The sequence below is a fragment of the Monopterus albus genome, unplaced genomic scaffold (genome assembly GCF_001952655.1).
Source record: "Monopterus albus unplaced genomic scaffold, M_albus_1.0 scaffold160.1, whole genome shotgun sequence".
Taxonomy (NCBI): domain Eukaryota; kingdom Metazoa; phylum Chordata; class Actinopteri; order Synbranchiformes; family Synbranchidae; genus Monopterus; species Monopterus albus.
The window spans coordinates 268,202-289,936 of NW_018128040.1; the positions used below are offsets into that span (position 1 = coordinate 268,202).

At 38.7% G+C, this 21,735-nt stretch overlaps 1 protein-coding gene across 1 annotated transcript in view; it reads left to right on the plus strand.

The window, feature by feature from the left end:
• Nucleotides 1-15,918: 15,918 nt before the first annotated feature.
• The window catches only part of lrrc4ca (leucine rich repeat containing 4C, genome duplicate a), a 152,241-nt gene continuing 146,424 nt past the window's right edge, over nucleotides 15,919-21,735 (plus strand). The window contains exon 1 of the mRNA XM_020615207.1: nucleotides 15,919-16,617. The gene's annotated coding sequence lies outside the window, so the exon portion shown is untranslated. The remainder of the gene's footprint in view (nucleotides 16,618-21,735) is intronic.

Sequence of the window (21,735 nt, forward strand, 5' to 3'; positions counted from 1 at the left end):
TTCTGTTTTCTTTTTCTGTGTTGTCAGACTTACCTTACTTAACTTTCTCCCCAGCTATTTTCACACAGGCACAGTTTCCCTCTAATGGAATGTTAAACATCTTTGATATTTCAGAATTAACTCATTAATCATTGCTATGCTGGTTGGAAATGCGTTGCTCAAAATGAATAAAATTGTGTCTGTTCTACTTTTTATTTTTTATAAATCTCTCTATTTTCTTCTTTTCTTTTTTTTAAGTTGTGGTTTATTTGATGTAAAAACTGTGAGATACATACACACTGTAATCTATGTTTCTGCCTCTACTGGAGAAGCTGACAAACACTTCACTCTCCCATTTTGAAAGAACCCATTAACATTGTCTGCCCTACTTTATAGTCACATAAGAGAGAACTAGACCGTGGCAGTTCAGAAGCTTGTGAATTAGTTTGTCTTCTGTATATCTGTCATGTTACAAAACAACAACTTCTGTTCATCAAAATGCAGGTCAAAAGCTAAGCATGCATTTAGCCCTGCACATAGTTATCACAGGGCAGCAGCATGTATTTTATAATTGAAACAAACATCAGACAACCACAGACGCCCCCTTCTTCATCTGTCATTCACACAGCTACAGCTGATCAAAGCCCTGAATGTTTCCCCCTCTCTTCTTCATCTTCCCCTTCCTCTGTTCTGACCTTCAGTCCTCCTCTCCCTGTATCCCTGTTCACTTGTCTACTTCGGTGACCCTCTGAATCTCCTCACACTGCACCTCTCTCCATTTGCACCCTGGCCTGTTCTATTCAGCCCGAGCTCATCTCTGGTGACAGCAGCCAATTGACATTAATGAAACTACAGAATAGAAAGGTTAATTGAGTCCAACTGTTCCCTGCCCATTCCTCAGGATCATCTGCTGTGCAGCGCCAGTCATACAGATCCAGACAGAACTGATACACATGTTTCCACTCAGAAACATAAAGTGGCCATACGTTTGTTTGTTTGCTTGTTTTCCTAAACTTATCAAAATCTTATTCTGGCCCTATGGTGATATAGGAACATACACATTACTGATAACCTAGAGGAAAGACATGGGTGAAATTGCTAACTTTAATAAAAATCTTAGAAGGATCTAAGGTGTGTCTATTTGAGAGGGAAAGACATTCACCAATTGTGTCCAAAGCATTTTTTTTCCCCGATTTAAATTTTTTAAAGCTTTTCCAGCTGTAAAGATTAATATTGTTGAGATGTGGGTAAATATTGGTTGATGGTGATGATTCAGTGGCTGTCAGGTTACTTAAGCGGTCCAAACAAGGCTGCAGGGTGCAAAACCTCAGCAAGATTAGAAGAAACTAAGATTGCAGTACAAACACATAAACAAAGTGATGACAAACATCTAAATATGGAGACTGGAGGGGATTTCCATCTCTCTTTATCTTTACTTTCATTATCCATCTGTCTTTATCTCCATTGGGATTTTCTGCTTTGATCTTCGAACCTATAAAATTCACACACAGAGGCGCTCTTGACAGTAAAAGAAGAGGCAAGTGTTGTGCAAAGGCAAAGTGAGGGGGTGAGTGAAGGATTAGATATGCAGAACATGGACGTCAAGGGCAGAGAAGGCAGATACAGCTGGAGGCAGCCTGTTCGAATAAGGGTATCTTTGAAACTGTTCCTAAACTAAACAACAATGTTCAAAATGATGGAGCAAATACTTGTAAATGCATCAGTTATAATTCTATTACACGATACATCACATGGTGTAGATTTTTTTTTTTTTATCACATTTCATTACTTTTGAAGTAACTAAAGAACAAATGATGGCAGCAGTGCACCAGTAGTCATTCATCTGTTGGTAGTGTTCAGTTTGTGATTGCTATGCCTCTATTAATAGGATTGGTTTGTGTTTTCCATATGTTGTCAATTGCCAAGACTATTCTACCTAACAAGTTAAGTAATGTTGCCATTTATTTATTTAAGAAAGTCACTTTCAGCTTTTCCCGTTTAGGGGCCGCCACAACAAATCTGACGACTCACATGTTGACATTTGGCACGTGTTTTACGCTGGATGCCCTTCCTGACGCAACCCTGATTCGAACCCAGGGCGCAGCACGAGAACGCTGCGCCTTAACCACTAGCCTACCAGGGACGGTTAACATTTATTTATTTATAATAAATGGTACTCCATTTATCAACAATCACTAGTTTTTCATGAGCTATCATGTATGTAATTATAAAATTGTTCATTAATAATGACTATTTACAACAAAAATCATTTGCATAGAATTGGGTTTCACTCCAGATGCTAATAGTAGGTGCTCCAGTGCTGCTGTAGGAACATACAGAACATCCCAGAGCATTGCCACGTGACTGAATTCAGCTGACTGATCACTCAAAACCATGGCTTTACCACTGACACTAAGTCAGCTGCATTTTCTTTCAGCTAGTACATTGTTGCTTGGAGAAACCGGTACTTTCTTTTCCAAGGGTTGCTTGCTGAGCTTACATGGATGGTTAAAGTCAACCAGTGCACCAAGCCTCTTATTTAAATTCAGCCATTATAGCTGAACAACAATAACAACAAAAAGGAATGTCACATTTTAACACTCCTTATCTTGTTCTGCCTCTAAATGCACCCACCTTTAAAAATAACCCTAGTCTGCCTCTTTACAGAATAGCATCAATAAAGGTCGCATTTAAATGGCACATTCTGTCAATGCGCTTGGTTGGCTTTTGGCAGTAAGCGAGGCATACAGTATAAGCAAAGAACCCATTGAGCATGCTGTGCCAGAGAATGCCGAAATGATCACCACCGAGAAGCATCATTGCATGCCTATTCTGCCATGTCTTCACATTGTTTCTTATCCTTTCTCTCTTATTGCCAAAGGATTAAGTGATGCCTTATACCCCATGCCAAGGCCTTTCTCCCAGCAAACCGTTCACAAAAAGTAATCAGGCAAATGCAGTTAGCATACAAAGAGAACTGAATACACTACTGTAGAGGGTGAAAAGACATTTTAAGATTCATAATGCACAAGTGATCCAGGGCATGAATATTCATTTACCCAGTTGTTTCTTCTGTGTGTTTTATTTATTTTTCATATTATGCTTGTTTTGCAGACACAATTGAAAAGTGCACCTCTCACAATTGTATTCTCCCTCTTTTTTAACTGCCATGATTCTATGCACATTTGGATGTAGGGCACTCATAAACACACCCTTTACTCCTAATAACATCAACCATATTTCAAACAGCCCTCGTCTTTAAAAACAACGAAGGCGCTCTGGTTAAATACTGCTCATCTTGCTGTTGTTTTCACTCTTCAGAATTTCAAGTTCAGAACTCAAGTAGGGATGTTTACCACTGCACTCCCCCAGTTGGGGTTTGATTCATAAGTTCTACTTTCGCTGAATGGCAGTTCCTAGTATAGTGAATGAGGATGTTTTTCAGACACTAACTCATGCTTCCCTGAGAACAGTCATCTGATGACTCTCATAGCCTTCATTTAAGTAACTTGAATAAAATGGACATGCCACTGTTTTTCTCCCCCCACCTCATTGTTACCTCCCCTTTAGACCAACAACTTACTTACTTGTTTAACTTACTGCCTTTACTGTATCCAGGGATGAGTAACACAAACCTGCCACCACAGTGACCTTGGCTTTGTGCAGACACTCTTATTATGGTACAAGTTATTTAGTGGTTGATAAAAGCTGACTTTTTCCTGAAAAAGATGCATCTATAACTAATGTCTTTCTTAACACATGGCAGCCAACCAACATGAATTTGATGTAGGAGGAAGGCTCGTATCCTCTGTTGGTTATCTGCAGGTGAAGCTGACATACTGTATGAGATGAAAGAACCTTTACAAATGCATGAGGTTAGAGACACTGGGGGAGATATGTGATGTTGAAATTTCATGAGACACCCATCATGCTATCAGAAATGTTTTCCATGCCTATCCATCCTGAATGTACGTTAGGTTACAGAATAACATTTATTCTTTAGTTTGTCCATTGACATGTGAACTCACACATGCAAACATCCAGGTGCTGCTCACAACTGTCTTTTCTTTGCTTCTAGAGTACAGTACATCACAGCCTTATTTTGAGTGTACTGAAGAATGAACTTTAAATCCTAGACCCCACCTTAGAGAAATATGGAGCAACAGTTCAGATCAGTGTAAGAGAACTTACCCTTGCAACTAGAGAAGTAAAAAAAAGATACAATGACAAGGAAAAGAAATTTTGAGATTCAAAACTGGCATGTAGGCTACTTGAAAAACATGATATTCTACTTAGATCTTGATATTTTCAGACGTTAACACCAAGTAAGTTTAATGTGTTATGCAGTGTGTTACCTGTCTGGTAATTCTGTGGATCCAAACTAGTTCTGTGGGTGTCAAGTAATTTTGCCAAGAAAGTGCACCTGCTCAGACCACCTCGTCTGCCTGGAAAAATGCAAAGACAGAATATTTTTTAATGTCATAAGCTGATGGAGACATACAAACACACACATACTTCTTCGAAATCAGAGGCAGAGTGGACAATCTTAGATTCATGGGTTATATTACCAATAAAGTCATCTGCAACATTTTGTAGACTGTATGAGGTTGATCTCTTCCATTTGATTAAATAGCTGTACTCATCACACCACAGCAGGATTACCATGTGCATTCCATCTGCAGTCTCTAATTTGAAAGATGCACTTTTGTGTAATTATGCACAGGTCAAACTGCATGGGTACCTTAATTAATTAGTCAAATCTTCCGATACAGAACACAGATTTAACAAATTAGGTGCATGCTCCTTTTCCTGCTTAATAAATGAAAACACACTGGGTTGGAATCATCAGGGTTGTGTAGGAGGATATGTCCTGAGTTCTGGCAAAGATTTTACATTTTTTTCCCTTTTCTTTTTTTTGTACAATCCCAAATGTATTTTTCCTGTGATTAATCAAAGCAATATTTTCTGTCTATAACCAGGATTATTATAGGGGAATCAGTTTATTCAATCATGAAAACAATTCAAAGAGACGTTTGCCATTCTCTGTTTGGGAGCATGATTGCATGTAACAATACTCAAATGTAACAGATGGTAAACTTGTTAATCAAACTGGCAACTAAAATATGTGAAAGACAGCAACAGTAGAAACAGATTGCCTTACATTGCGCATGGATTATGATTCAGTTTGGGTCACCCAAACAGCACATCATTTGTGTTTGCACTTGCAAGCAGTTTCAGGAAAGTAGAGTCACAATAAATGCATAAACAAAAACTGCCTGTGGTACTTTTACAGTCCAATACACATTAGATAATGCATTAGGAATAAATATTTTTATCTCAAAAAACTGTTTGTCTTAGTATTTTTCCTTTTTCAATGGTTATTTTACAATATTTTATGCAAAAGATCTACTATCCAACTCAGATTCTAAATCTCCTTTGCTGCTAGGTTTGCCAATTATAGATTCGTTCACACCAACTTAAATTCATGTCACAGTAGCAGCAGTGAAGCAATGCTGTTAAAGGACACACAACAACAAACCATACATACAACTGAACAACAATTCAATAATGTTTTCGGTGAAGGAAAATAAAAAATCACACTGAGTAATGTCCTTCCATGGAAATGCTTCCCAGGAGGTTAAGCACACTTAAATAGGCACAGAGCCTCATTAGTGAAAATGTAAATAAATAGAGACTGATGAGGCAGACAGAGAGTTGACGAGGACCACGGGCTTCTGTGTCATGTAAATATCTGCCTTGGCAAAGCAAGTCTCAGTGTGTTAGTATCACCATGATCTGTATTTTCAAGCAGTAGAGGCAAAATTTCCCACACCTCACCAACCGCCACACATCACTTTGGTACATATGTGGTGCTAAAGAGGAATGGCATGTAATCACAGTACAGACACACAGTCACAACAAAAATGAGATACTAAGGGAAAAGAAAACTGACATCCATGTCACTGTTGCTGATCAATCCTGATTGATTAATGAATATTTTACTAGTTGTTGAAATTTCTACTTGTTGAGAATGTTTGGCTCTGATGTTTTAAGTCCATTACATTAAATTGCTCGCAGGCCGCTGAAGCCTGCCATGCCAGTCCAATTGAGCCAGTTCAACTGGTTATTGCTGAAGTTAGTCTTTTCAGTTTGAAATCCCCTCTTTCTCTGCCATGGCCGAGGAGTTATGTGCTGATAGTTACATAAAGGCTTGTTTCTGGGACCAACAGTAAGCCTACACATGGCTGTCAGGACAAAGGTATCCTCAGATTTGGATAAGTGAAGACAATTTAAGGCCAAAAGTGACAATGCACAAAACTTGCTCACAATCCGCCATCTTGTCTGCAGCCAGGTCCCTCTCGAATGTAGTCGTAATGAAGAACCATTTCACTGCCAGTATGAACAGCATGAGTGACAGATATCAAAAAGCTCAATCTCAATCTTTTTAACATATATAAGATATAAACGCTACCATGTGAGGTGTGAAGTTTTCACCTTGTGTTGGATATATTCACGTAACAAAGACATATTCACATTTAAATGATATTTTGAAGTGAATTTTCAAATTAAAATTGATTCCGCAACACTGAAATGAATCAAACTTTAATTAATTTTGTTTTTGATTGATTTCATCTAATTACACTAACATTGACAAAAATGTAGTTCATAACATACTGTACTTTCTATTTTGTTTGGAAGAAAATTGTTTCTGAGTTCTTGTGGGAGTAGAACCCTTCATTCATATTCATTGTGCATAATTTTTGTGATTCTTTTTAAAAAAAAGAGAAAAAAGATTACAACCATCTGCCTCAGAGGATGCATAATTTCGAAGGCTGGGTCACATCTTTCTAATGAATTAAAGCCAACAGTCACTGCTTTTAATCACAGATATATCAGATGTTTGGTGGAGAAGTGGAAGAAGTGGGCTGCTGTCAGTCTTTGTGGGCATCTCCCCAAGAGAATATTCCCTCAGTTTTACCTCAGAGAAAAGATGTGTATAGGATAATTCATTTTTCTGCTTCATCAGCTATGCATCTATGGTGTTTCTTGTGTTACTGATGGTACTGTATTATGCAACAGAAGTCAGATTATGTATTGCAGGTGTGCCTTAATACTCAACAGCTCTTCAGCATCTTACTCCAGGATTAGAAGTTGTTTTGATTAAGTCAGCTTTACATTAGGTAACTCACGAAACAGTACTCTGCAAATACCCTTTGCTTATTTTTCATGATTAAAAGTTGAGTGACTTGTGGACCATCACAAACATTGTCATTGCCTCTTAGCCTTCAGGGGGCATTCCTTAGAGCTGCACTGTGTTAAATCTAATTTAGAGGGCTTGCTGTTGCCTACAGAAATTTGATTGTCTCTGTTTAGTATCAGCTTCTCATTACATACATATTCACTGACAGTGTACAATTTAAAGCTCCCAGTGAGGCTGCACAGAGCAGAAACTGACAACAACCTCATCTTAACCATAACCTTTTAGTACACAGTGATGTCTCAGCATAGTGGGCTGAGCAAAGGCTTTCTGGTGAATCACATACAAAGCAGAGAATGAAACATTTCATAAACACATTGCCTTTGCCTGTTAAGAAAATGCTGTTATAAATAAGCATGTGTGCATAGACAATATTTGTATTCAAGGCCATCTGACTTCGTTCTTCCATTTTGTGTGAACACACTTTTTCAGCTCTCTCTCTGTAATGACTGTCATCTCTGATACGATTGTTTATTCTCCAGATGTTGGAAATATGGAGCTCAGAGGAGCAGTTCCTTTTAAAGCTCAGCTGGAGTTTTGATCTCACTTAACAGACCTGTTCAGCTGCTTTAGGAAGCAACATCTGCCACAACTCATACTGAAATAAGGTGACAGGTGCCGCCTAGCATTTCTGCTTGAATTTTGATAGTCAAGGCTATGCCTATAATTCATTTACTAAAGTAATAATATGCCGTTGTACACTGGTTTGGTTGAGAAAGGCCAATTTTTCAGTGGTCCAATGTCAGCGGTTATGGGAAGATTTGGATAGAGGCTGTATTCTATGTATTGTTAAGATGTTTATGGCTTTAGTCTGTGTAATTAGCACTGCTGCTGTCACCTACAACTGTGTGTCTACACTGATACAAACTATCCCCTAATTTTCCAAGTAGTACAGTGAAGTGGAATATCTTTCTAGTTTATAATCATGTTTGTATGTTGGGGATTCATTCTTTAATGTGATAGTTCGAGCCAGATGTAAACTAAATCAATTCAGACAAATCATCCCAATTTAAATAATCATTTAATATTACAATTATTCTGAACAGGGTAATAGTTAGATAGGTAATCTGGTAGTTAGGGAACAGAGAACAGAATCAATGGAATAAATAAAGTATTAAATAAGGAGATTGTCACAGAGTCAGTCAGTCATTGTTGATCACAAGGTACAGTCAGTCAGAGTCCAGAGTCCAGAGTCTAGAGTCCCCCCCGGCCGGGTCCGAATGCACAATCACGAATGCAGCACCATCACTCCTTCTCCTTCCCTAACCCACAGCTGTCCTAACTGTCTTCTTGCAGTTACACAGCCTTCTATGGCTTGAGCCAGAGTCACAGTCCCACGCCAGCTCTACACCCCTTCCTTTCGAGCTTTGTCTGAGATGTCCAGTCCCTGAACTTCTAGGTAGCGTTGACCTAGTGCACATTTCCTTTTTCCAAACATGAACAGAGCACACATGAACCGTTCACATAAGGCTGAAGCTATGTCCATTTCCCATTTAAGGAGGAATTCGCTCTGGATGTTTATCCATAAATTAAACAAGGAGGACACAACCCAAGCTTTCTACAAGTGGTCTCCATCATTGCTAAAAAGAGTGCTCATATGCAGACTTTGATTTGTGTATTTGGTCCATTTTAACACACTCCCAAAGAGCCACAACAAACCATCTGCTGTTTAGATAGACTCTGACCTCTCTCCCTCTCAAGTCCAAGCACACCACCAGAGTAAATCCATCCATACAGCCCACTTGGTTGTTAATCTCTGAGCAGAAGACAAGGAGGTTATCATCACCAGCCATTTGAAGGGACAAGCCCTCTGGCAAATCCCCACGGAGTGCCTTGTTTCACTTGCACTCTCTCCCTGTCACTTACAGGACACGATATGCGATTACTACATTGTCATGCTGTAGCAGTAATATTCCTGATGACTGCACATCCAAGGTCTTTAGGGTATATGTCTAAACAACCACAGGAAAACAGGGAGAAAGTGGCCTTTGTTTTTTATTCTGTAAATGTAAATGCACGAACATTACTTTAAGTTTTGTTTTCTTATTCAACCAAGCTTTTAATTTGACAGTAATAAGTCTGATACAGTAAAGTGTTTAGCGTGTTTAGCCCCGCAAAGCAATATCTTAGTATAATCTTCATTCTGACCATTAAAAATGGGACTAATGAGCCTAATTTGTCTAAATTGCATGCAAGATCTTGTCAAATGCATCATAATTTTAGTTAATGACCCTAAAACGTATGGCTCTGCATCAAAATGTAATACTTGTCTACTGCCAAGAGGAGTCTAAATCTTGTGTGGTGCCTAAAGAATTGCTCTCCTCTGACCTGAATTCTCTTGCTCCTACAGCGGTGGTGTTAGTGGGCCACATTTTCATCATTTCTTTGAGCATCTGATGTAATTAATTTAGGAAATGCGGGGGATGATGTATAAACCACTTAGGGGAAAACATATGTGACCTACTACAAGTAATTAGCACAAGGCGAAAATAAATATACATTTCTTCTGTATAAAAAAAAGAGTTTTAACCATGGTTTTTCTGATGGTATGGTGTGCTAAGAAGGTGATATAGCAGCGGACTGCCTCACGTGCTATTTGTAGAATCCTTCAGAGGACTGAAAGCTGTGATTTAAAAATAAACTTAACTCATAAAAGTTAAAAAGCTGGAAAGTGAGTGACAGGTGCCCGAGTCTGACGTGTGTGTATATGTTAAGCCTGACTGAACAAACTTACTTGTGATGTGGGCATAAAACCTCTACAGGGAAAAATACATGAATCATAAGACCTGAAACAACCAAGTGAGAAAAAGACTTACCAGGCCTAATGTACTCAAACAGAACATACAGTGACTTTCCCAATATTTAGTTGCATCTTCCTAGTTATTTGCAGCTATGTAGCAGCCTATTTCTGGTTTTCTCTGAAAATATCCAGGACTGCTTAACAGCAATAATCCACTGCAGTTTGGCTGAAACTGTTTTTGTTATACTGACATTATTTGGAGGTCTTGTACAGCCACAGTCCACCTAAACGGTTCTTTTCTTTTCTGTTGTCATTGGTGTGTGAATGTTGTGTGTGAATGGGTGAATGGCGTATCATCTCCTGTAAAGCGCTTTGGAAGAATGCGCTATATAAATACAGTCCATTTACCATTTTTCATTTTAACCTTGTGTGAAAACTGTGAATGGAATACACAGACCGGTTAGGATCCGAGAGTTTACACCGTTATCGTTATTATTGTTTCAAGGAATTTGGGGATCTCATGCAATTAAAAACACTTCAAAAAGTAATGGTAAAATATACAGGAAGCATTAACAGCAATCTTAGAATTGGCAGACATCCCTTCTCCCAACAAACAGCCGACTGTGTTTTGGTGGTGGTCAGAAGGTTAGATGGTTTCCATTTCTGCTCAAAGGGAAAAAAAATAGACATTTGTGAGATTCCAGATTATACAACAATGCAGAGCTAAAAATAAATTCAAATATAAATTTAAGAAAAATAAATGTTTTTGATGTAACACCAAGTAATAAAGATGATTAGTGTTTGTGGAGGTATATCTCCTCCAAATATTATACAATTCGGATGCCATAGATTCTCATGGGAAACTGGATTATTTTTAGTCCATATCAAAATTCAGCTGATTCCTAGGAGTCATTCTGGTAAGTGTGGGTTCCCACTGCGACTCACAATTAGTGTAACAGCAAACAGGTTTTAATTCCTACCTAATCACCCTACAAGCATAATATTAACCTCAAAATTAATTTTCACATTAATATTAGTAATTTGGATATATATATATATGGGCTCTGTAATTTAATAGGTGTCATAAACTGTATCTACAGTAAGTCATAACATGCTGACCCCACAATGCAACAACTCAGAGTAACTGTCCTCTCACAGATGCATTTTAGCTAACATTCTGTCAAAATTTTTATTCAACTACAAATAAAAATGTAATGTTTTCAGTTAATGTAACTATATAAAACTCTAATCTAACTCCTTACCTTTCTAGCGTATATCATATTAGTCATATATTTCAAAATTTCTTTAGCCAAACCAGGCAAGCATGCTAACACCGGAGATTTAGCCGTGAGTTGATATTGAACGTTCACGGACCTCATATTTATTTGCTGTAAATGCCAGACACAACAGATTTTCACAGTGTTTTATTGCATTTCCTTAATATATCGATGGTTGTTAGCTTGTTCCTGTCTCGGACAGGTAAACGTTAATGCTAAAAACACGTTTATTAGCATTCTTCCGTCCCTCACAACACAATCCTGCATTTTACAGGGGGGGAAAGAACTTTAGCATTCCTCTTGCACTTTTTCAGCAAAGTAACTATGGTATAGTGATTAGACATTTAAATATTTGAAAGAATTTTCACGGGCAGATTTTTAGACATATAACCTAAATTAATTCCACCTACACTTAGGTGGCATCGCCAAAATAAATCCCCGCAAGAAAAACCGGAATATGCGTCGACTGGATATGTCCGTGCTGGAATCAAATTAGCACACCAATTAGCTCACTCAGCTGACACCTTTCCTAGTACACCTGTATTTTAGTTTTATGTGAGTGCAATTTTTTTTTTTTTTTTTTTTTTTTTTGCTCAGGAACCTCACGAACATTACAGTATAGTACTTTTTATATCCCTAGCAAATACCACCTATCATAAGGAGTTTGTCTGCTTTGCTACAAATTGTAATTGGTTGCTTAAACAAAGCTATGCTGAAAAACTTGGAAGAAGGCAACTGGACTTAGTTTTTAGGTAGAGGACGTTTCACCTCTCATTAAACAAAGCTACAGAACAACCAATATATCTGGCTATAAAGCAGAGCAATAGTGATGCATAACATGAAGTTACTGCCAGAGGCTTTCTTTCTTTCTTTTTCTTTAGTCTTTAAATGCTAAGGTTTTAAAGTTCAGTTTTTTAAAGTAAAGCTACCTGCTGTAGCTTCTCTGAAAACAGGAAGGTGTTTTGTTTTAGCATCACACCCTTGTAGAGAGCTGCACATTGATGTGGTAAAGGGTGAAGAAAGGTTGTTTGTATCAAAACTCCAGCAGAAGTGTTTACAGTGTATTCTTGATGATTCACACGGGAATGAAAAGACTACGTTTGTTTGGAGATTTGAGAACAGAACTAAGGAGACACTGAGGGTGAAGTAAAAGCTTATGGAAATGGATAAATCAATGAGTGCCAGCCTAATATTGATCAGATGTGGCTGCAGATAGCATGTAGACCTACAGTGTGCATTATACTAAAATACATCAAAAGCATAAAACTTTTTTTTTAATCCCAATTTTCTTGACCTGTGGTTAGGGCTCTTTTTTTCCTCCACTTTCTTCTGGTGAAAAAGCAACATTATGACATGTTATGATCAATCAAGAATATAAAAATAAAATTGCCATCTGCTTATATCCTCTATCAAATTTATGACACATTTAAGTCAGGTATTTGCTATGATGTATTTAAAATTTCACAAGATTGTTTAAGCTATACAGTTTATGGGTGAGGCGAGCTTTAAAACAGCTTGAAAAAGACACAGGATATTCAGAAAAGCTTTATAAAGATGATAAAACAATGCTTGTTTCTAGGTAAAGCAGCAGCTTAAGTATGAGAAAAAACATAAGCTGTAGCTGTCATGGAAACAAGATAAGATAATCAGAAGCAAAAATGGTCATAGATGACAGAATACTCCTTGGCTTCTGCAGATGGAAAATGAAATGCACATAAAGTCAGGAGGTTATTTTTAACCTGAATCAAAGTTTCAGATGTTTGATGTATAATTTTTGCTGTGCCTCGATCACTTTCTCAACCTGGAGCTGAAATAGTCCTTTAAGCTTGTTACAGCTATTACACAGGAGCTGTCTCGTAGAAGATACCACACATGAATGTTAATGTTTGAGCTGAGAGGGGCATACACTGGTATCTTTTTTTTTTTTTTTTGCTTTTTCAAGCTTGGTTAGTTAAAAGATCAAGCTAGTGGGTCTGTTACACATTATAGATGAGATCACAGAAAATTCCTATTTTCTCTTTATAGCCAGTTTTTTTTTTCTGAATTACTTTGGCCAAGTTGAGAAGGCAAAATAGAAATTCAGTAAGTACAGAATGAAAAACAGAGCTTAAGTCTCCTGTGCAGGATCAGTGTGACAGCAGTGCTATCTATCCATCTGCAGTATCTATACAGAGAGAGATCTATGGAAATAGTATTAAATATGGAGATTGTCACAGAGTCAGTCAGTCATTGTTGGTCACAAGGTACAGTCAGTCAGAGTCCAGAGTCCCCCGGGCTGGGTCCAAAAGCACCATCACTCCTTCTCTCCCTAACCCAGAGATGTCCTAACTTTATCTGCTCGCAGTTACACAGCCTTCTATGGCTTGAGCCAGAGTCACAGTCCCACGCCAGCTCTACACCCTTTCGTCTGAGCATTGTCTGAGATGTCCAGTACCTGAACTTCTAGGTAGCATTGACCTAGTGCACATTTCCTTTTTCCAAGCATGAACAGAGCACACATGAACCGTTCACATAAGGCTGAAGCTATGTCCATTTCCCATTTAAGGAGGAATTCGTACTGGATGTTTATCCATAAATTAAACAAGGAGGACACAACCCAAAATATTCTTGCTTGAGCAAGAGAAGAGAAGAGAAACAGTTCAAGCTTACATAAACACTTAGCTCACCCTTACATAACTACTACACATTATATCGATATATGAACTACATATTATTCTATTACATATTACCTCTGGACTGGTACCTTGTTTGTTCTTAACCGCTACACGCATATTTTTGCAATTTTGTATTTGTGTATTATTTTCAGCATACATAACCTTTACAGTGACGAATGCTTTCTATACCATTACATCTCATGAGCTTGTTAAATCACAGCCTTTCTTTAGCGTACACACACAGGTTCCACAAATTGTTTGACTTCACAGCAGGAAAATAATTGTGTCCATATGTCTGTGATACAGTCAGGCAGGACTCATGCCCACAAGCAGATCCACCAGACAAGGCAGGTGAAGTTAACAAGCACTTTACCACTCTCAGTCCTGCCCCCACTCTGCAGTGGGAAGGCAGGATGAGGCAAACAAAGCTCGTCAGAATCTGCTGGCAGACGGAGCAATGGCAACGGCTCTGCAATCAGATAGCAATGCAACTAGAGTGACTCAGACACTAAGAGCGTGTATTAAACTGGTGCTTAGTCTATTGCTGTAGGTAGTCAACTACCCAGGGAGTTTGTTGTTTTCTTTTCTTTCTCAGACATTTCACTTGTCAAGTACAGGTTTATCTAATAACAATACAAAGCCAAGCTCACTGTTGTCTCCTACTGACACTATAGAACCGTAAATAAGCAACACCTCCATCATTTGTGGTATTTGTCACATTTGAGCTTTTCATTTTATGAAGTGTCAATAGATATCTGTGCCAAATTCATTAATATCCATTGATGCCAGATTGGTAATTATGACTCTTGCATTTTGAAAGAACTTGCTATTTAACTGTTTTGATAAGTCAAAAGAAATACAAATGTCCATTATTCTGAGTAACTCTGCTGAAACTTGTTCACATGCTACTTTAATGCTTGACTCAGTTTAAGCAAAGGAGGTACATAACTAGACATTCACTGTGTAAATGTGGGATAAGCCCCCACATTTTCAGAATGCACTGTAAAATTATGGAACAACCTCTCTGGGCATTTCTGACATTTTTTGACATTTCTGCTTATCTGCACTTCCGCAGACTCTTTGACATGTCACACAGCTAATAACAATGAATAATGGGTAGATTTCATTAATGTAAGCTAATTTTATAAATTGCAGTTCTGTCCAGCACATTCCGATGACTATTGCAAAGGTGAGAAACTGGCAATTTTTTTCTTTAAAATCACACTTTTACACACTTTTGCTTAACCATAACCAGAGTAGCTTTTTTTGTTAGTTTGTTTTTAATTTACATTTTAAAATAGACAATAGATTAAAAACAGATAAAAGCAACACATGTTCACTTGTGAGAATCTGGAAAATGTAGCCTACATGTAACTTTTTTTAGCAATTTTACACATCTATGAAAATTTGCATTGTTGTCTGCATTTTATTTATATGGCTTCCATCTATTTTTTTCCCAAGTCCGTTTCCCAGATTAAATATTCATTGCATATCAGTGTACTTGGTGTTCAGGGCTGTGTTGAGTTTTTCCAGCAGATGCCACTATCCCAAAACCAGTGGCAGCATGCACTGCCACGAAATCAAAGCACTTCTTTTCAAGAGCTGTGAGCTCTGAAATAGACTTCTTCTTAATTTGAATTTCTCTGTTTCTTGTTGACAGGAATATTCTGGAGTCCAGAGCCACAGCAGCACTGATGGACAGCTCAGTCCACTGGCGATAAGGCAGATCAAAGACAGCAAGCGAGGGATCTAGAGATCACATCTACTTCTTCCATCCCCTCTTTCAGTTTGGCGGCTTAAAAAAATAATCAAATTCAAGGAGCACAATCACGTCTTTAAGGAAGATAGCCTATTTGTATTCTAGGCTCCCTCTGCGTCTTCTCACGTGTGACTGAGTGCAAGTGAATGAAGGAGAGTGAGCAAAGAGGGAGGAGGGCAAGAGGGAGGGAGAGTATGAGAGAGAGGAAGGATGAATCTTATACATTGCAGCAGAGAACTGTGACAGACCAGGCATTTATTTGAGCAGAGACTGCTGCTGTAGCAGGAAGGACGCAGCAGCGGTGGCAGCAGTGCTCAGCACTGCTCTATCATTCAGCACCTCTACCACAGCTGGAGACAAGGAGGACACAAAGAGGTGGAGGCACAGCGGATACACACAGGGGAGCACCTTTCCAATGCCACCAGCAACATGATTTCAGGAATACTATGTTGGCTTTTCCAGTATTGCCTTGCGTATACATTCCTATTTTCTCCTGATACTCTTCAGTCCATCTATTACTCTTTCTTCAGTCTTCATTTGAGGAGGTATTCATGCCAAGAGAAAGCGTGGCTTGAATGAAAATCAGCGCCGGTCTCTCTACTGGCCAGACATTAGTACCAGCAGAAGACTGCACGTTATGCAAATCCCCCGAGTACTCCTCTGCAATCTCCAGAGGTTTTATCGCAGCTCATCTGTTCAGGGGAGTTACTGGTGTTGAAGAGTGTGTAATGAGAAGCTCTGATCCAGATAGACCTTTTTTTTCATTTCCTGTGTGACTGTTGAGTTTTTTGGTCAGTGTGGGGAAAAAAAAGCTAGCAAAGACAGGAGCATAAAAGTGAATTTGCTTCTTAAGAAGAAAACTGCTACAACGTTTTTTGCTTCAGTTCCACGGTTTGTGAATCTTGTGCATTCCTCCTGAGGGACGCCCAGGACTGAGATGTGAAATACTGGTGAGTAGGAGACATTTCAAACTTTCATACAAAGATTTGCTGCCTCTTTGTGGCATCAACGGCTCAGTCATCAGTGTACAGCAGTGTGTAGTCTTGTGTTGTTTTTTGTTCTAATCCAGGCATTTATTAGTGACTGACCTCACAAGCACTGGCACTGGATAAGGTTTATGTTACAGAAGGAATATGAGTATGCAATATTATTATTCACTTAACTTTTTCTAAACTCTCGTTTTAACATGAACTTGACAGGCTAACTGATGCATGGCCAGACTTCTCCATCAAGATCAACTTCTTGTAATTTTGTTGCTAAGCTACAGTTCCCTTCTGCAAGAGTAATCATGCTAGCTCTCATGAATGGCATGATTTACAATGTTTAAACATCAGCATAATCCCTCACTTTTGTTCTGAGAGCTTGTTTTGCTTTGAACACATGCATCCATATGTGGAGGACACATCTATTTAGTTCATCTTTCAGAGTTATTTGTTGCTTTGTGGCTATACAGAATTTGTTGAGTTGTATTCCTACAATGTTGGGAATGTGCATAGTGAACTAGTTGTGGAGACACACCACAACTACATTGAAACTAGTAGAAGACAGCAAAATGTTTACTTACTGTGTGAATCCAAGGACCTCAGTGTGAGAGATTTACTGCTCGGGTTACACAATAAATTACTTCTCTGTCCTTAGAGATGACTGTTTTCTCTGCTGGGAACACACATGCCTCTTTTCTGTCTTATTAGCTTCATGAAAAGTCATGTGATTCATATCCACTCTACTTGGCGTCAGTCGCAGGTCCCTGTCTCTAGTTTGGTCTTGCTAAACCTGTAACTGTATCAACTGTAATTACACATTAACTTAATTCTGAAGTACTAAACAGACTGAGAATCAAGTGCACCATATACACTGGTAGCCGGTGTCCTAGAGGACTGGAGTACTGGTGGTGGGCGGCTTCTATTTACTGCAGTCACACTCCTGTCACCCACAGGCCTGTTGAGATAAGAGGAGAGCATTGCATACACATTTAGATTACGCCATTGTATGTTTGTATGCAATTAGGGCCTCTGAAATGCTGGACAAGTGCTATACCCCTGAGAGAGCATGCAGTGATGAGCTGTGCGCGCACAACCCTTGATGCCACTTGTGATTCTTGAAGCAGTGAGGTGAGATGAAAGGCTGGCAATTGCTGCTGATTAGGATATTAGAAAAAGCATTCACCCATGCATAATGAAATTATATGCATTATCAAAATCAGAGCAAACATACTTCAATTAGTTCAATTGATAAAGTCTTTCCATCAAGACAGGGTCACTTGAAAAAGTGAGCAGAATTGGAATCATTCAATCACCATTCATGAAAGGATGTGTGTTGTGGTAAACAACACTGTCTGTCTGAACTAAATATATGAATGGCTGTGACAGTGCAGCACAATATTGCAATCATCACACATTGGTATACAGTACATTGTCAGCCAATATGGGTCCAAATGCATACTGTACACATTGTGGCAAAATAATACAAGATTGCATAATATCGTTTCTATTTTCCTCTTACAAAACCTAAGCTGTGCTAAACCAGCAACCCTCCAGAAAACCGAGCACGCCAGCGTTGAACAAAAGACAGCCAGCCATTCTTTTGAAGCTTAATCCAGCACAAATCCCAGACCAAAAACATTAGTCTTAGCAGCAAGCATATGTGTCATATATCATTTAACAAGGAAAACAACAGGAACAGCATCAAAAACAAGCGAGAAACAGGAGCACAGCGGCGGACCTCTGGAGTGAGCCACAGCCACCTCACACCTAAATCTCACTCTTGTTACAACTACAAGCCAAGTACTTCAAGCACATTCAAGCAAGGATATTATTGAGTAAAATGTATTAATCAGCTCTTAGGGCAGCTGTGGCTCAGAAGTTAGAGCGGGTCGTCTCCTAACCAGAAACTTAGTGGGTCGATTCCCAGGTTGTCCAGTACACATGTCAAAGTGTCCTTGAGCAAGACATTGAACCCTCAGCTGCTCCCGGTGATGTCACCGGTGTGTGAATGTGTGAGTACTTAGGAGTGGGACTGATTGAATGGCCAAATAGTGTGAAAGTGCTTTAAGTGTGCTGCAATGCATAGAAAAGCGCTATACATGTATAAGGCCACTTAACCAACAGATGAAGTAAATAAAATGAGCACTGCTCCAAAGCTGAGGTGAATTAATACCTGGTCATTGCAACCTAACCTTTTAGGCCATAATTTTTATTGATTACATTACTGGCTAGTGTTATTTCAGAGATTATCTTTGAGAAGAATAATTTCTGGTTTCGTCTATAGCCATGCTAGAGTGGCATGAATGTGTGTACCAAATTTTATGACAGTTGTGGAGTTTTTTCAATAAAAATAAACATTGCCACCTCCTGGTGTTGGAGGTGGCAGTAAGAGGAAGGTTATTAGGATACATCTTCTGGGAACCATGGATGTCCATACCAATTAGGGATGACACAGTTTCACGATAAATTATGATACCATTTCTGATAGTTATTATCATTTCAAAAGTCAGAAAGTGATATCTCAGACCCTTGGTTCAAAACTTTGTAGAAGCCTCTTTGGCAGCAACTACAGCTTTGAGTCTTCTTGTGTAAGTCTATCCAGACTTTGAATACCAAGATTTGGGCAGTTTATGCCATTCTTTCTTGTAAGATCAATCAAATTGGATATGAACTGTCATTTTTTTGGGCCTCTTCACAGATGTGCTTTGGGGTTTAAGTCATGACCTTATGGGCCACTCAAAAACAGTCAGAGATTTGTCTTGGCTGTGCGCTTCAGGTCATTGTCGTGCTGAAAGGTGAACCATTGCTCCTACGTATCTCAGGCCACTTACAGTGCATTCTGGAGCAAGACCTTTGTTCTTTGTATAGAGGTGCGTGCCTTTCTAAACGATGTCTAGTGAAATCAATTTGCCGAAGCTAGACTTCATTCAAGTTCTTGACACATCTCAAGAATTAAAGCAAACATGATCCACCTGACAACAATTTGGAGTGTCAGGCAAAGGGGCTGAATACTTTTGAGAAGGAGATTTTAGTTTTTAATTTTGAATACATTTGTAAAAAAATACATACATAATTCTAATGCATAACAGGATCCCAGTCCTGTTGCATCCCTTCAACTCAGGTTGCTTCAGCAAGCATAGGCTATTCACTTCACACACTGGCTGGATTGCTAATTTGAAATCTGAACCAAATGAGAGGTGTTTAGAATGTTAACGACCTAATAAAATAGATCCTTCCTACTCTAATATGGACAACTATGAAACTATGAAAAAGGTCTTCTCCCCAGGCATCTTTCGTACCTGCTGCCATCTTGAGTAGACACTTGAGAGCATGGGTATGTCTGCACAAGTCAGGTCTGCCCTAATTAATATTTCATCATAATTTCACCAAGACGGCAGACTGACAGCTCTGTATAAATCAGTGTAATGCTGTAGGTACATAGTGACTAAATGAATGGAAATTTCATCCTATTACACTTACCTGTATCTCTGGTTATGGTTCACTCCATGGTGTTAAAGAAAATTTCAAAAAGTAAATACAGATAGACTATGAAAAATATTTTTTATCCCATTGCATTTACTGTAAAAAACAAACCAACAAAACTGGCAGCTTCTCATTTCCCAGTTTTGTGCACAGCTTCAGTGGAGAATTGTAGCTTGTGCTTTCATATGCAGTGTTAAAAATGACCAAATCATATCTATGTTTAGTGGTAATTAATGGGCCTTCTGTTGAATATGACTTTAAAATGCAAAATAGGTACAGCTTACCACAGCACAGTGGTAATATCCTCAAAAATGTTTGTTTGTTCATCCCTCAAAGTAAAGCAAGCACAGAGAATTTTCTAAGAGTAACAGTAGCTGCAGTGGAGCCACAGGCATTACATTAACTTTACATTTTGATCATAATATTACCAGCCATAGCAATAACCTTTGTAGGGCTGAAAGTCACAAATATTACCAGTTTGTCTTGTACTGGGGTCAGATTGCCAGCCAACAGCCACCTGTAAGTACTGTAAGATATTGTAATGAGACTTAGAAAGTCATTCATTTCTCAGTAGAGGACTGCTAACAGCTTGAAACATATGGAGGGAAAATCACAAACCACTGTTGCTGGCAATTCAGCAGTGATTATTAAGGAACACCTGTTTGGCTGGCTGGCAAGGCGACTCGGGGTCCCGCTGAATAGCAGCAGGCTAATGAAGGTCCTCTCAGCTTAATTGTTTGGGCTATAAATAGTGACGGATAGAGCGATAGGGTATGCCACCACCCTCATCCATTTTTTTTTTTTGTCATATATACAGTGGCTGTGCTGTTAGTGGTTTGTCGTGGGTTGTGAACAGGGCAGAGGAGATGACTGTGTAATTACCAGCATTAGCAATTGCAAAACAGCCATTAATAGTAAACTGTGAAATGAAATTTAGGTGAGAGAACACATGCAAAGGATGATAGTTGCCTTTTGAGGAGTGAGAGACTAACCTCCAATAAACATCTTAGGTGTAAGGTATTTTAACGTACTGTTAAAGCAGATGAAATTGCATTTGATTATGAAGGTGAACAGCAGCTTTTAGACTGCAGCCAAGGCTCAGTAAAGGCCTTTTTCATCAGCAATTCAAATTATGGCCAAAGAGATTTCTTCAAGCGTTGTACTGTGACAGAACCTCATTTTAGGGAAAATTAAATGCAGAACACATAACTAATTGCAACATTACCCACAACTCCAAATGAGAATTTGACAGAAGAACTTGATGTGAATAAAGCAGGATCATCCCATTTTGTGTTAAATAGCGTTTGAATCCCTGGTGCTGCAGTGTGCGCCCTGCTGCTCAGGGTTCACCTTCACTGATGTTCAGACGAGTGTGGCTGCCAGTGTTTTCCAGGTCAACCCTTTAAGAAGCGTTGGAGTGGGGTGATAGCTTTCATCAGGAAACAGAGAAAAGAGCAAGGCTAAAATTGCTTTTGTTTCATGAATTACTTTTTTATGACTTCTGAAAATAGAGCAGAAATGTTTTCTTTAGGGATCTAATAGCGCACAAATAAAATGTCCTATTATAAATCCTTTAATGTAAAGTATATCATTATTATGAAA